Source organism: Erinaceus europaeus, chromosome 18 (genome assembly GCF_950295315.1).
Source record: "Erinaceus europaeus chromosome 18, mEriEur2.1, whole genome shotgun sequence".
Lineage (NCBI taxonomy): Eukaryota > Metazoa > Chordata > Mammalia > Eulipotyphla > Erinaceidae > Erinaceus > Erinaceus europaeus.
In genome coordinates, this window is record NC_080179.1 from 73,543,856 (window position 1) to 73,560,172 (window position 16,317).

Genomic DNA, 16,317 nt, shown 5'->3' on the forward strand with positions numbered 1-16,317 from the left:
AGAAGCCTACTTGTAGTTTAAAAGCCTTCAGGCTCCCATAGCCTACAGGAAAGAAAAAGAAAAAGAGGTTTTTTAAACCACTGAGCTCCAACTCAGGGATTAAAATATTATTGAAACAACTGTTGACTTCCACCACTGTGAACCCTTTAAGTACCTTACTTAGACACAAGTCAATCCAGGCAATATTGATCAGTAATTTGAAAAGTACTGAGAGAGGGAACTCATAATATATAAAATGGGTAAACCAACAAGAAGAAATAATGGAGAAACAAACCAGGACAAGAGTCCAGCTAGAAGCCCCCCAAAGGGTGAAGAACAAAATAACGAGTTCAACATCCAAACACTAGCTGAGGAAATAATCACAGGAGTGAGTAAAGAGTTTGAAAGAATTGTAATCAGAAATACAGGAACAGCAAATGAGACTCTGGAAGAAAACACTAATTATCTCAAGGTTATTAGAGAGCTGAAAGCTGAAGTAGCTGAGCTAAGAACACAGCTAGCTGAACAAGCTAAAACAGTATCAGAACAGGGTAACAAAATAGATGAACTCCAGAAAACAGTAAAGAGCAGAGAGAATAGAATCAATGAGGCTGAAGACAGAATTAGCAAGATTGAGGATGAATTAGAGACAACTAAAAAAGAAGTAATAGATCTCAAAAAGAGATTAATAGATGCTGAAAACAACAACAGAGTCCTATGGGATGATTTCAAAAGAAAGAATATATGCATTATTGGCTTACCAGAGGACGAAAGAGAGGGAGAGGAAGAAAGCATACTTCAGGCCATAATAGCTGAAAACTTCTCTAGTCTAGACAACATCAAAAACATAAAGATTCAAGAAGCCCAGAGGGTCCCAAACAGAATTAACCCAGACTTAAAGACACCAAGACACATCATACTTAGAATGGAAAGGAATAAGGATAAAGAAAGGATCCTGAAGGCTGCAAGAGAAAAACAAAACCCATAAGATTAGCAACAGACTTCTCCACACAAACACTACAGGCCAGAAGAGAATGGCAAGATATCTATCGAGTGCTCAATGAGAAAGGCTTTCAACCAAGAATACTGTATCCTGCTAGACTGTCATTCAGACTAGATGGAGGCATCAAAACTTTCTCAGACAAGCAACAGTTGAAGGAATCAACTATCACCAAGCCTGCCCTGAAAGAAGTTCTGTTCTACAAACAGTCAGACCACCATAACTAGGTCATATATCAGAACACTCTAAAATTCTACAAGAATGGCATTAAAATATCTTCAATCTTTGATATCAGTAAATGTCAATGGCCTGAATTCACCTATTAAAAGACACAGAGTAGGAAGATGGATCAGAAAATACAACCCAACTATATGCTGTCTACAGGAAACCCACCTAACACAACAAGACAAACACAGACTTAAAGTGAAAGGATGGAAAACTATCATACAAGCCAATGGCCCACAAAAAAGGGCAGGAACAGCTATTCTCATATCTGACACAATAGACTTTAATATAGATAAGATTAAAAAAGATAGAATGGACATTACTTAATGCTCAAAGGATCAGTCAATCAAGAGGACTTAATAATTATTAACATTTATGCACCCAATGAGAAGCCACCTAAATACATCAAACTTCTACTGAAAGAGCTACAGCAATATATTAACAGCAACACAGTCATAGTAGGGGATTTCAACACCCCACTTTCTTAACTTGACAGATCATCCAGGCAGAAAATCAATAAAGACATAAGGGAGCTAAGTGAAGAGATAGATAAACTAGAACTCTTGGACATTTTCAGAGTCATTCATCCCAAGAAACTGGAATGCACATTTTACTCAAATCCACATGGGTCATTCTCAAGGATAGACCATATGTTAGGCCACAAAGACAGCATCAGCAAATTCAAGAGCATTGAAATCATCCCAAGCATCTTTTCAGACCACAGTGGAATTAAACTAACACTTAACAATCAACAAAAGACTAGTAATAGTCCCAAAATGTGGAAGCTCAACAGTACACTTCTTAACAACTTCTAGGTCAAATAAAGGAAGAAATCAAAATGTTTCAAGAGTTCAATGAAAATGAAGACACAAGCTATCAAAATATTTGGGACACAACTAAGGCAGTACTGAGAGGGAAGTTCATAGCTATGCAAGCACACATTAGGAAACAAGAAAAAGCATAAATAAACACCCTGATTACACATCTTAAAGACGTAGAAGAAGAAGAACAAAGGAACTCTAAAGCAACCAGAAGGACAGAAATCACTAAAGTTAGGCCAAAAATAAATAACATTGAGAATAAGAAAATCATACAAAAAATCAACGAAAGTAAATGTTCGTTCTTCGAAAGAGTGAAAAAATCGACAAACCTTTAGCTAGACTCATAAAACAAAAAAGGGAAAAGACCCAAATAAATTGGATACTAAATGAAAGAGGAAATATCACAACAGACACCGCAGAAATTCAACATATCATGCGAGGCTTCTATGAACAACTATATGCCACCAAGCTAGAGAACCTGGAAGAAATGGACGATTTCCTAGATACCTACCAACTTCCAAAACTAAGTAAAGAGGAAGTGGATTACATGAACAGGCCTGTCACAGTTAACTGAATTGAAAAAGTTATGAAAAATCTTCCCAAAAATAAAAGTCCTGGACCAGATGGTTTTACAAATGAATTCTACAAGGCCTTCAAAGAAGAACTAATACCTCTACTTTTAAAAGTCTTCCAGAAGATTGAAGACACTGGAATACTCCCTGCCATCTTTTATGAAGCTAATATCACTCTGATACCAAAAGCAGACAGGGACACAACCAAAAAAGAAAACTACAGACCAATATCTCTGATGAACATAGATGCAAAAATATTGAACAAAATTCTAGCCAACCAGATACAGCAGTATATTTAAAGGATTGTTCATCATGACCAAGTGGGGTTTATCCCAGGTGTGCAAGGTTGGTTTAATATATGTAAATCAATCAATGTGATCCACCACATCAACAAAGGCAAGACCAAAAATCACATGGTCATATCAATAGATGCAGAGAAAGCCTTTGACAAAATACAACATCCCTTTATGATCAAAACACTACAAAAAATGGGAATAGATGGAAAATTCCTGAAGATAGTGGAGTCTATATATAGCAAATCTACAGCCAACATCATACTCAATGGTGAAAAACTGGAAACATTTCCACTCAGATCAGGTACTAGACAGGGCTGCCCACTATCACCATTACTATTCAACATAGTGTTGGAAGTTCATGCCATAGCAATCAGGCAGGAGCAAGGAATTCAAGGGATACAGATTGGAAGAGAAGTCAAACTTTCCTTATTTGCAGATGACATGATAGTATACACAGAAGAACCTAAGGAATCCAGTAAGAAGCTTTTGGAAATCATCAGGAAATACAGTAAGGTGTCAGGCTACAAAATTAACATTCAAAAGTCAGTTACATTCCTCTATGCAAACACTAAGTTGGAAGAAATTGAAATCCAGAAATCAATTCCTTTTACTATAGCAACAAAAACAATAAAATATCTAGGAATAAACCTAACCAAAGAGTGAAAGACTTGTATACTGAAAATTATGAGTCACTACTCAAGGAAATTGAAAAAGACACAAAGAAGTGGAAAGATATTCCATGTTCATGGGTTGGAAGAATTCACATCATCAAAATGAATATACTACCCAGAGCCATCTACAAATTTAATGCTATCCCCATCAAGATCCCAAGCACATTTTTTAGGAGAATAGAACAAATGCTACAAATGTTTATCTGGAACCAGAAAAGACCTAGAATTGCCAAAACAATCTTGAGAAAAAAGAACAGAACCGGCGGTATCACACTCAGAGATCTCAAATTGTATTATAGGTCCATTGTCATCAAAACTGCTTGGTACTGGAACATGAATAGACACACTGACCAGTGGAATAGAATTGAGAGCCCAGAAGTGAGTCCCCACACCCATAGACATCTAATCTTTGACAAAGGGGCCCAGACTATTAAATGGGGAAAGCAGAGTCTCTTCAACCAATGGTGTTGGAAACAATGGCTTGAAACATGCAGAAGAATGACACTGAACCACTGTATTTCACCAAATACAAAAGTAAATTCCAAGTGCACCAAGGACTTTGATGTTAGACCACAAACTATCAAATACTTAGAGGAAAATATTGGCATAACTCTTTTCCGCATAAATTTCAAAGACATCTTCAGTGAAACAAATCCAATTACAAAGAAGACTAAGGCAAGTATAAACCTATGGGACTACATCAAATTAAAAAGCTTCTGCACAGCAAAAGAAACCACTACCCAAACCAAGAGACCCCTCACAGAATGGGAGAAGATCTTTACATGGCATACATCAGACAAGAGTTTAATAACTAACATATATAAAGAGCTTGCCAAACTCAACAACAAGACAACAAATAACCCCATCTAAAAATGGGGGGAGGACATGGACAGAATATTCGCCACAGAAGAGATCCAAAAGGCCGAGAAACATATGAAAAAATGCTCCAAGTCTCTGATTGTCAGAGAAATGCAAATCAAGACAACAATGAGATACCACTTCACTCCTGTGAGAATGTCATACATCAGAAAAGGTAACAGCAGCAAATGCTGGAGAGGATGTGGGGTCAAAGGAACCCTCCTACACTGCTGGTGGGAATATAAATTGGTCCAACCTCTGGAGAACTCTCAGAAGGCTAGAAATGGACCTACCCTATGACCCTGCAATTCCTCTCCTGGGGATAGATCCTAAGGAACCCAACACACCCATCCAAAAAGATCTGGTGTACACATATGTTCTTAGCAGCATAATTTGTAAACACCATAACCTGGAAGCCACCCAAGTGTCCAACAACAGATGAGTGGCTAAGCAAGTTATGGTCTATATACACAATGGAATACTACTCAGCTATAAAAAAATGGTGACTTCACCGTTTTCAGCCGATCTTGGATGGACCCTGAAAAATTCATGTTAAGTGAAATTAGTCAGAAACAGCAGGATGAATATGGGATGATCTCACTCTCAGGCAGAAGTTAAAAAACAAGATCAGAAGAAGAAGAAGAAGAAAAAAAAAAAAACGAGTAGAACCTGAAATGGAATTGGCATATGGCACCAAAGTAAAAGACTCTGGGGTGCGTGGGTGGGGAGAATACAGGTCCAAGAAGGATGACAGAGGACCTAGGGGGGTTGTATCGTTATATGGGAAACTGGGGAATGTTATGCATGTACAAACTATTGTGTTTACTGTTGAATGTAAAACATTAATTCCCCAATAAAGAAAATAAAAAAAAGATGTGGGAGAAACATGAATAAATAGATCAAGAGATATTTATCAAATATAAGTACAACTAGTTGGGCATTGTTCAAAATAAGTATAAACCTGGGTGATCGTAATGTTTATTAAAGGTGAATAAGTATTATTAATATAAATGACACTACTGATACTAATCATGACACATGCAAGCTAGAATGTTTCACATGAAATAATAGCCAAGCCTTACAATGCTACGGTACAGAGTCCAAGAGGCACATCATATTTGCTGTCCAATAGAAGTTGTATTTGTAGGGGTCCAGCAAGATAGCTTCCCTGGAAGGACATATGGTTTTCCAACTTGTAAGCTACAATATTTTTCACATTGAGTTCACTGTTAAAACAGTTTTATAAAACACCATAGCCAAGAAGTATGGACTTTGTTTTTTTTTAATTTTTTTTAAATCCAGAATTTATAAGGACAACATACCTGGCTAAAAAGAGATGGGCTTTTATCTGTGGACTATAATAAGACATTAGGAATTATTTTTAAAAAATACAAACATTTAAACATATCTACAATAAAAGCTATTTAATGTGAAGGAGATAAGTTAGAGAAGACCTAAATAAATGAGAATCCCATGTTGGGGCTTGGAAGAAAAAATATATATTAGGATATAGGGTAATTCCACCTCAGTCATCTTCCTGAATTTTTACAAAAATTAGCTACTCAGTTATAAAATTCACCAGCACAGCCTAAGCAATTTTTGAGAGAAACCAATATATTGAAGGATACAAACTATTAGATTTCAATATTTTTCGTAAACAAAGGCATGTTCAGAAAAACAGAAGTGGAAAGAATGCAAGAATGTTCTGGGGGTTTGGGGGGAGGGGGAGGGTGGGGGAGAAGGCAAATAAATGAAACTATAGATCCCAGAAATATATAAACATAGATAAGGTTATTGCATTTTCACAATAGAGCCACAGTAATTCAGAGAGGTGATATTTTTTGAACAAAAAGAATTGTAGTGATTGGGCTCCCATATAGAAAAAAAAAATGAACCTTTACCCATAATTCGCAATATCTACAAAATTGACTTGAAACAGAAGAAAGACAGAGTGAAATGGCAACCTGTATTTAAGACATGTGAGAAAATTTTGTACTTTAGGCTAAGAAAATATTTCCTAGAATGGAATTCATGAACTACAAAGCAAAAAAAAAAAAATGTAAGGAATTAAAATTGAAGAAGTCGGATGTTCAAAATAATGCTGTATATATCTAATTCTGTATATATCTAAAAGCTGAATCATGTCATGGCAGAAAATATGCAAAAAAGCCCACATATCTGTTAAACAGCTTGTATCCAAATGACATGGCCAGCTTCCACAATCCAACAATAAGAATGAGGCTGGGAGTATGGACCGACCAGTCAACGCCCATGTTCAGCGGGGAAGCAATTACAGAAGCCAGACCTTCCACCTTCTGCATCCCACAATGACCCTGGGTCCATGCTCCCAGAGGGATGGAGAATGGGAAAGCTGTCAGGGGAGGGGATGGGATACGGAGATCCGGGTGGTGGGAATTGTGTGGCGTTGTACCCCTCCTATCCTTCGGTTCTATTAATGTCTCCTTTCTTAAATAAATAATTAAATGAAAAAATTTTTTAAAAAGAACACCTCAGTAAGTTGTAGAGCTAAAGATGTGAACAAAAGTGCTCATATGCATAACAAATCAACTCCTGAGAAGATGATCAGCATCATTAGTCATGAAGGAAATGCAAATTGAGATGGTGAGACACCTGCTCTAAGGCTTAAATTTAGAAGGTAATTCCAGGTCCTAGTGAGGGTGGAGAATAACTGGGACTCTCCTAGATTATTTTGGGAATACAGCCCTTTGTGAAATAGTTTAGCAGGACAGATAAAACTATACTCTGAACATATGAACCAGCAATTACTTTTTTAGGTATTTACCAAAAAAAAAATGGAAATGGAAACTATAACTAAAATTTGTACATGAATAGATATGGTCTTTTCATTCATGAAATGGGCAACAATCCAAATGACCATCAATATCAAATAGAAGCCTAAGGATTGTACTTCTGTGTAAAGAAATACTTCTCAGTTATCAAAAGAAAGAACTACTAATCTCTGCAACAGTTTGGAATAGTCAGTAAAGCAGTACGCTGAGTGCATCAGGCCAGATTTATAAGGTACATGTTTTCAGATGGCATTTATATGGCATTACAGAAAAGATAAAACTATGAAGTCGGGAGTCGGGCGGTAGCGCAGTGTGTTAAATACACATGTAGCAAAGCGCAAGGACCGGCCTAAGGATCTTGGTTCAAGCCCCCAGCTCCCCATCTGCAGAGGAGTCGCTTCACAGGCGGTGAAGCAGGTCTGCAGGTGTCTGTCTTTCTCCCCCCCTCTGTCTCCCCTTCCTCTCTCCATTTCTCTCTGTCCTATCCCACAATGATGACATCAATAACTACAACAATAAAACAAGGGCAACAAAAGAGAATAAATAAATAAATAATTTTTTTTAAAAAGGCATTTAATCATATGTAAACTATATTCCAAAATATTACTTAAAATACATTAAATTAAAATAGTCACAGTTCTTTGAATTTGGGAAAGGAATGTCATCACTAGATTGAGTATATTCTTTATTATTAGGATTATGAGCAATCTACTATAACTTCAGATGAAAGAAGAATTATAAAATCATATAGCATATTTTCTGCCTTTTGTGAACTGTTAATGTAATAGTGGTCATTATAACTGGAGACACTTGATTATAGCCAAGTTTTAACATAAATTCATAAGGCTATTATGCTTTGATGGTTGTGATTATATGTATATGTGTATATGTACATATATAAACACCTTTTTAAAGAGAACTGTTTTTTCATTAATAGAATAAGAAGAATCTTTTAAGATTTTTTAAATGTTTATTTATTTTTAACTAAAGTACTACTCAGCTCTAACATATGGTGACACCAGGAATTGAACCGCAGACCTCCTAGCCTTAGATATGAAAATATTTTGCATAACCACTATGCTATCTCCTTGACCCAGGGTTATAATTTTAATTGTGTGATGCAACCCAATTTTTTAATTTTTTTTTTATATTACAGAATTACATGTTGACAGGGGTTTGAATCCACCACCACCAGAGTTCTGAATCTTCACTCTCCCCACTGAAATCCACCCACACAGTTCCCCTAAAGTTGTAGACATGGGCCAAACATTTCTACAACTATCTGTCCACGTTTATACATAGTCACCCCTTCTTTTTCTGATTCAATCCCCTCTTCCCCTCTAAGCTGCTCATGACATGGTAGCTCCCTCCATATGTTCCTCTCCTTTTCCTTCTCTCTCTGGGTGCTGATGGAGCTGGAGGCAGAGTCCTCTTATCCTCATCCTATCACTTCTCCCCCGCTGGGAGTCTGGATCAGGTTGTTTATGGGGAGCAGAAGGTGGGAGTTCCGGCTTCTGTAGCTGCTTCTCCGCTGAGCACGGGCGTTGACAGGTTGATCCACACCCCCAGCCTGTTTCTATCTCTCCCCAGTGGACCAGAGCTCTGGAGATGCGAGGGTCCAGGACACATTGGTGAGGTCGTCTGCGCAGAGAAGTCGGGGTGGGGACATGGTAGCATCTGCAACTTAGTGTCTGGAAGGTGGCAGGACCTAAGTTGAAACAAGATGGTTAATGAACAGGAACCAGAAAGTAAGATCAGAGCAGATGAGATTAGGATAGATTTTAGGACAGAAGAAAGCTAGGAGAACCATTTTAGGCTTGTTCCTGGGGGCACACAACTATAGTAGTTTTGCTTGAGTTTGGTAGCCAGCCTGAGGTTGGATGAGAATATTGTGTGAGAGAATGGTGTCAGAGTGGAGGAAAGGGCTAGAAAGTTGGATAAGGGCCAGGAGTAACTCATATATATATATGAAATCCTGTTGCTCAAATTAACTATTTACCTCCATCCACCTGATCCAGGGCCCATATGTAAATATATGCAACCTAATTTTATATTCCTTTTTTAATTTGTAAAGGAGAAGATGTAGGGGCCAGGTGGTGGTGCACCTGGTTGAGCACACATGTCACAGTATGCAAGGACCCAGGTTGAAGCCCCCTGGTGCCCACCTGCAGGGAGAAAGCTTCACAAGTGGTGAAGCAGTGCTGCAGGTGTCTTTCAGTCTCTCTCCCTTCTTATATTCCCCCTTCCCTCTCAATTTCTGGCTGTTTCTATCAAATAAATGAAGAAAATTTTTTTAAAATTTAAAAAGAAAAAATGTAAAGAGCTAACATTTCTTATTCAAAAATCCAAATAAAGAATAAAATATTTATTGAAGTAATAAAGGGTAAGAATGTATTCTAGATGAGGTCAACATTGTAACTACTTGCTCACTGTTAGGAAGCCCCAGTGCCTCCTGGGTTAGTTACCAAACTCAAGCAAAACTTCCTTTCTAGTTCACCCAGTGCCTCCTAGACTTCAGCTCCATAGAGTGACACTCAGTGCTAGGAAAATCTGGCCTCTTTATGCCCCCCAAAATGTTACACAACGTAGACCATCAAAGAGCAATATATCCAGTGGGGGTACAGAGGAAATCGCCTACTGACCAGCTGTCCATCTTACTGCCTTTCAGCCACCAAGTTGCAGATACTATTGTAATTCCATCCTGACTTCCCCGGGAAGATGACCTCACCAATGCTTCCTGGAACCTCATCAATCCAGAGCTCTACCCCACAAGGGAAAGATAAAAACAAGATGGAGGTATGGATCGATCTGCCGGTGCACATGTCAAGTGGAGAAGCAATTACAGAAGCCAGAACTCCCACCTTCTATACTCCAAGAAGAATTTTGGTCCGTGCTCCCAGAGGAGTAAACAGTAGGGGAAGTAAACTAGAGGGCTCTGTACCCGGATCCCACTAGGACCTGAAGTGTCGGTCACCAGGACTGGTGTTTTTATACCAACAATAAAAGAGAAGAGAATCTGTAACATATCAGAGGAAACAAAGCACTATTCACTTATCCGAGAGAGAAGAGGGGAAAAGGGGAGACACTTGAAAGTGGTACTAGGTGTCCGGGTGAACTAGCAAGGAAGTCAAGGCAGGACCTTTGAAAACATGGGGGTAAGATATATACATACCTACACAGACAGAGCTGTGTGGTTATAGAATCAGCCTGTATTGGTGACCTAGGGAACAGCTGCAGTTTCCAATGCAGGGGGTCGAACACAGAGCTCTGTTGGTGGGAATCTTAGGGAATTCTACCCTGATTACCTTACAGTTTTGTAAATCAATGTTAAATCTCCAATAAAAAAAGAAATAAAGTCCAGAAATTCACAGAGAATTCTCAAAACAGCAATAGAAAAGCAGGTGGGTCCATACAAGGGAGAGGTCCTCAGCAGAGAGACCAGAGGAGTCGCGCGCTTGCCAATATGCCTGCTTTGCATGCACAGGACGCTGGTTCAAACCACAGCAACACATGAAGTGCCAAGGCACGGGATGCAGCTCTGTTGCCCCTTCCCCAACTCTCCCTTTCTTCTCAGTCTCTCTCTGCCCTACCACATTGAAATAAACAAAAAACATGACAGTCTGGAGCAGTGGAATCACACTGCAGGTATCAAGTCCCGTTTCCCCAATGATAGCCCTGGTGGCAGCCAACAATAACAATAAGTTAATAATAATAATAACAATAATAAAAGAAATTTGTCCAACTGGACTGAATTACAAAATTACAAAATTTTCTTGAAATTGAACTACTTTATCTCACCAGAAACAAAAATCAACTCCAAATGGATCAAAGACCTAGATGTCAGACCAGAAACAATCAAATACTTAGAGGAAAACATTGGTAAAACACTTTCCCATCTACACCTCAAGGATATCTTCGATGAATCAAACCCAATTGCAAGGAAGACCAAAGCAGAAACAAACCAATGGGACTACATCAAATTGAAAAGCTTCTGCACATCCAAAGAAACTATTAAACAAACAGAGAGACCCCTCACAGAATGGGAGAAGATCTTTACATGCCAGACATCAGACAAGAAACTAATCACCAAAATATATAAAGAGCTCAGCAAACTTAGCCACAAAAAAGCAAATGACCCCATCCAAAAATGGGCAGAGGAAATGAACAAAACACTCACCACAGAGGAGATCCAAAAGGCTAACAAACATATGAAAAACTGCTCTAGGTCACTGATTGTCAGAGAAATGCAAATTAAGACAACACTAAGATACCACCTCACTCCTGTAAGAATGGCATACATCAAAAAGGACAGCAGCAACAAATGCTGGAGAGGATGTGGGGACAGAGGAACCCTTTTACATTGCTGGTGGGAATGTAAATTGGTACAGCCTCTGTGGAGAGCAGTCTGGAAAACCCTCAGAAGGCTAGACATGGACCTTCCATATGACCCAATAATTCCTCTCCTGGGGTTATACCCCAAGGACTCCATAACACCCAACCAAAAAGAGGTGTGTACTCCTATGTTCATAGCAGCACAATTCATAATAGCTAAAACCTGGAAGCAACCCAGGTGCCCAACAACAGATGAATGGCTGAGAAAGCTGTGGTATATATACACAATGGAATACTATGCAGCTATCAAGAACAATGAACTCACCTTCTCTGACCCATCTTGGACAGAGCTAGAAGGAATTATGTTAAGTGGACTAAGTCAGAAAGTTAAAGATGAGTATGGGATGATCCCACTCATCAACAGAAGCTGACTTAGAAGATTTGAAAGGGAAACTAAAAGCAGGACCTGATCAAATTGTAAGTAGGGCACCAAAGTAAAAACCCAGTGGTGAGGAGTAGACATGTAGCTTCCTGGGCCAGTGGGGGGTGGGAATGGGCGGGAGGGATGGGTCACGGTCCTTTGGTGATGGGAATGGTGTTTATGTACACTCCTAGCAAAATGTAGTCATATAAATCAGTAGTTAATTAATATGAGAGGGGGAAATCAATTGTATGTCTCAAAGGTTCTCAAAAGACAAACTGAATCTTTTTAATAGATAGGCTACGTATTTGATATGCGGACTCTCTCAAAAGCCTAGACCAAGTAGATTAGAAGCTTCCAATAGCACAGCTATATACAAGATACTGGGTACTGTACAGCAAACCATAACAAAGGGACTTTTCAAAGTTAACCCAATTAACAAATAATGTGTGGGTAATATTAACTATTGATTGTCTTTTTGAACCCTAAGACAGCAGGAACCTCACATCTTCACTATAGAGCCCCTACTTCCCCCAGTCCTGGCACCCTTGGATAGGGCTCACTTTCCCGTATGCTTCTCCCATTCCATACCAAATAATATTGCATCCGCCGATCACAACCTAACCAAAGCAACGATTGCCATCTCAACATGCTTCACCTCAGAGTGTATCCAGAGACTTCACGTGTGGAGTGACAACCCTTCAGCTTCATTACTCGGGTGAGACCTTTCCTTTTATAGTACACTCTAATTTCATCTCAGGTAGTTCACTTTCTAACAAAGTCCCATAACCTAGACATATACCAGTTTCTGTGAGAGAGAGCGTATGTGCACACGTATCCATAAACTACTGCAAAATATATACCTGAAAGCAGCATTACACTAGAGTTTGCAGTGAGTACCTCCCCAACACTTCCTCTCCACTATTCCAATCTTGGGATCCATGTTTGCTCAACAAATTGATTGGCTTTGTATGTTAACTCTCTTTTCAATCACCAGGTTCCAGATGCCACCAGGATGCTGGCTAGGCTTCCCTGGATTGAGGACCCCACCAATGTGTCCTGGAGCTCAGCTTCCCCAGAGACACACCTGACTAGGGAAAGAGAGAGGCAGACTGGGAGTATGGACCGACCAGTCAACACCCATGTTCAGCAGGGAAGCAATTACAGAAGCCAGACCTTCTACCTTCTGCAACCCTCAACGACCCTGGGTCCATGCTCCCAGAGGGCTAGAGAATGGGAAGGCTATCATGGGAGAGGGTGGGTTATGGGGATTGGGTGGTGGGAATTGTGTGGAGTTGTACCCCTCCTACCTTATGCCTTTGTTCACTAATCCTTTCTTAAATTAAAAATTTAAATAAATAAAAAAAAAAAAAAAAAAAAAAAAAAAGAAAAAGTTTATCCTGACAAAGTTCTAGCAAGATGAAATATGAACTTGTTCTTACTTCAGAAAACAAACATGTCCTTGATAAATTTATTTTTTCCTAACATTAAATTAAAAACATTTCCCCATTTTCCATTAATATTTAAAGTTCAGGCATACTAGATACTATAATTCAAATCAGACTGAGGAAAAAAGAATCTAACTATTTCCGTATAAGAGAAAGTTGAAATGGCACTTCTGTAAATCCACAAAGACTACACTATGAAAATTTAAAGTCAAAATATTTTTCTCTGACAAGCATATTTGAAAGCACTATGAGGTGATATGAAATCCAAGAAAATAGCACATGCAGTTGACTAAATAGAATAAAGTGTAACCAGTCCCATGTAAGGCCCATTATTCTTGTCAAATATTAACATAGAATTTGCTTCTGATTGTTTATGAAGGTAGGACACTGCTCGACATTTTCAATCTGCTTTTGTCATCACCATTCATTTGTTCCTTTACTGTATATAGACTATCCTTTTAGAGCAGGCGTATTTCAAAAATAAGATTTATTTATATAATTTTATACCTTGTGGATTTCCCTAATATATTTTTAAATGTATATTTATCTTCGATGTATTTATCTTAATTTGCTTATCAATAAGGAGAACATGTACACATATAGACATACATAGAACATCAAGATGTTTAGTGTATAGTTCAGAAATATACAAAGTACAAAGCTGAAGTCAAGAAGCAGGGGCACAAGGTGCTTTCCAACAATTCCCATAAATCTTATGCATCCAGCGTGAAAGAAACTGTTGAAAAGATGAAAACCTTTAAGACAAGATCAAAGAAAGGACTCATTGATGATGATGAAAAGCCAGTATTTCAGAAATAAAAGCCCTCCCCTAATAGCCCTCCCCAAATTAAACAATAGATCTAGCATAGATGAAAAAATAACACTAAGGTTTTCACGAAACGTCAGCCAACTAAAATATAATAAAAAAAAATACAACAATAGGAGGGGTCGCTTCACAGGCGGTGAAGCAGGTCTGCAGGTGTCTGTCTTTCTCTCCCCCTCTCTATCTTCCCCTCCTCTCTCCATTTCTCTCTGTCCTATCCAACAACAGTGGCATCAATAACAACAACAATAACTACAACAACAATGAAAAACAACAAGGGCAAGAAAAGGGAAAATAAAGAAATATAAAAAATTTTTTTAAAAAAATACAACAACTGCCATACAAGTTTGCAAGATAATGACGCGAGTTTATCCGTTCAATTTCAATTTTGGGGGAAGGGGGCTAATTAAAGTAATAATGAGCTAGGGAAGGGGGGGGACAATGGTTTACACAGCTGACTTTCATGCCTAAGGCATCAGAGGTCCCAGATTCAACCACCATAAAGAAGCCAGAGCTGAGAGGGGGGAGGGGATATTTTTAAAACAATGTGGATTCATAACAGTGTTGAGCAAATATGCATTTATACTACAAAAAAAAAAGAGACAAGGAAAGTACATCAAAACTTCATGAATATGTGGTATAAACACACCTTTGAATATGTTGAAAGGTAGTCCTGACGGAAGTGCTATGCATCTGTAAGGAAAGAATGCACCTTTCATAGACATGATGCTTGAACAATTGGCTCTCCACAGGGAGAATGAGAAGTTAGATGACTTTCTTGTACCTCACTCACACAATAAATTTCAGATGGACTAAATGCCTCTGTGCAAAAAAAAAAAAAAAGATTGCAACATTTGGGGGGAGAAAAGTATGTGAGAACATATTTATGATATGAATAACGAGACTACTTTTTAATAAAAATGAAATCAAAGTTATCCTATAAAGACTAAAGGTAAATTCACATCCTGTGGAAAATATATGCCGTGCCTGTGACTAAGGTCATTGTGCCATCGTCCTCTGTTTGGGGACAACATGGTACATAGGGCGGCTGTAAAGGATGATAGTTTCAGCACTGCCTGAAATAGTTGGGGGGGGGGGAGAAAATGTCCACTGATATACACAAACATATATGTGTTTATGTGTCTGTGTGTGGAAATAAGTGTGTGTGCATGTAGGTATACATTTTATACTACCAATTTTAAATGCGGTTTTATTGAAGACTTTGCCTCCTCATCTTACAATGAAGTACTAAAAATGTTCAATGTTCTTTGCTTTCCATGTAAAATAAAGCAAGGAAAAAAATAAAGTGAAACAATCATAAACCCATGGTAAATATATCAGAAGTTCTAAGAACACTGATAAGGAAAAAGGTGTGTGATGACTAAAGAGAGTTGGAAATAGTGTGGGGGTGTGGGCAGGAGGAGAAACAGTTAAAAGAATCCGTTTCAACCAAATCTACTCTACAAGAAAGTTCTAGATGGATTCTTACAACTAATAAAGAAAAGGAAGGAAGGAAGGAAGGAAGGAAGGAAGGAAGGAAGGAAGGAAGGAAGGAGCACTTAAGAATATTCAAGACCTGCACAAAATAAGGCACTGAAATACCTTAAATCCTTAATTTAGACATCATCTTACTGTGCTAAATTTAAATGTTAATACAGAAATTATTTTTTAAGATTTTATCGGGCAGGCGACAGGTGGTAGTGAATCTGGTGGCGTGCACATGTTACCATGCTTTAAGACCCAGGTTCAAGCCCCTGCAGAGAAGAAACTTCATGATCTGTGGAGCAATGCTGCTGGTATTTCTTTCTCTCTCTCTCTCTCTCTCCCTCCCCCTCCCACTATCCGAAAAAGGGAAGGGAAGGAAAAATGGCTTCTGGCAATGATAGAATCATCATGCAGCACCAAGCCCCAGCAAATAATAATACTAATGATGATAATAATATCATTTAATAGTGACAGAGAGACAGAAAACATTGAATTCTAGTTTATACATTGAGTCTTTTATTCTACTCACAGATCCCTACCCCACAATTTCTAATATTAATACAGATTTTAATGATG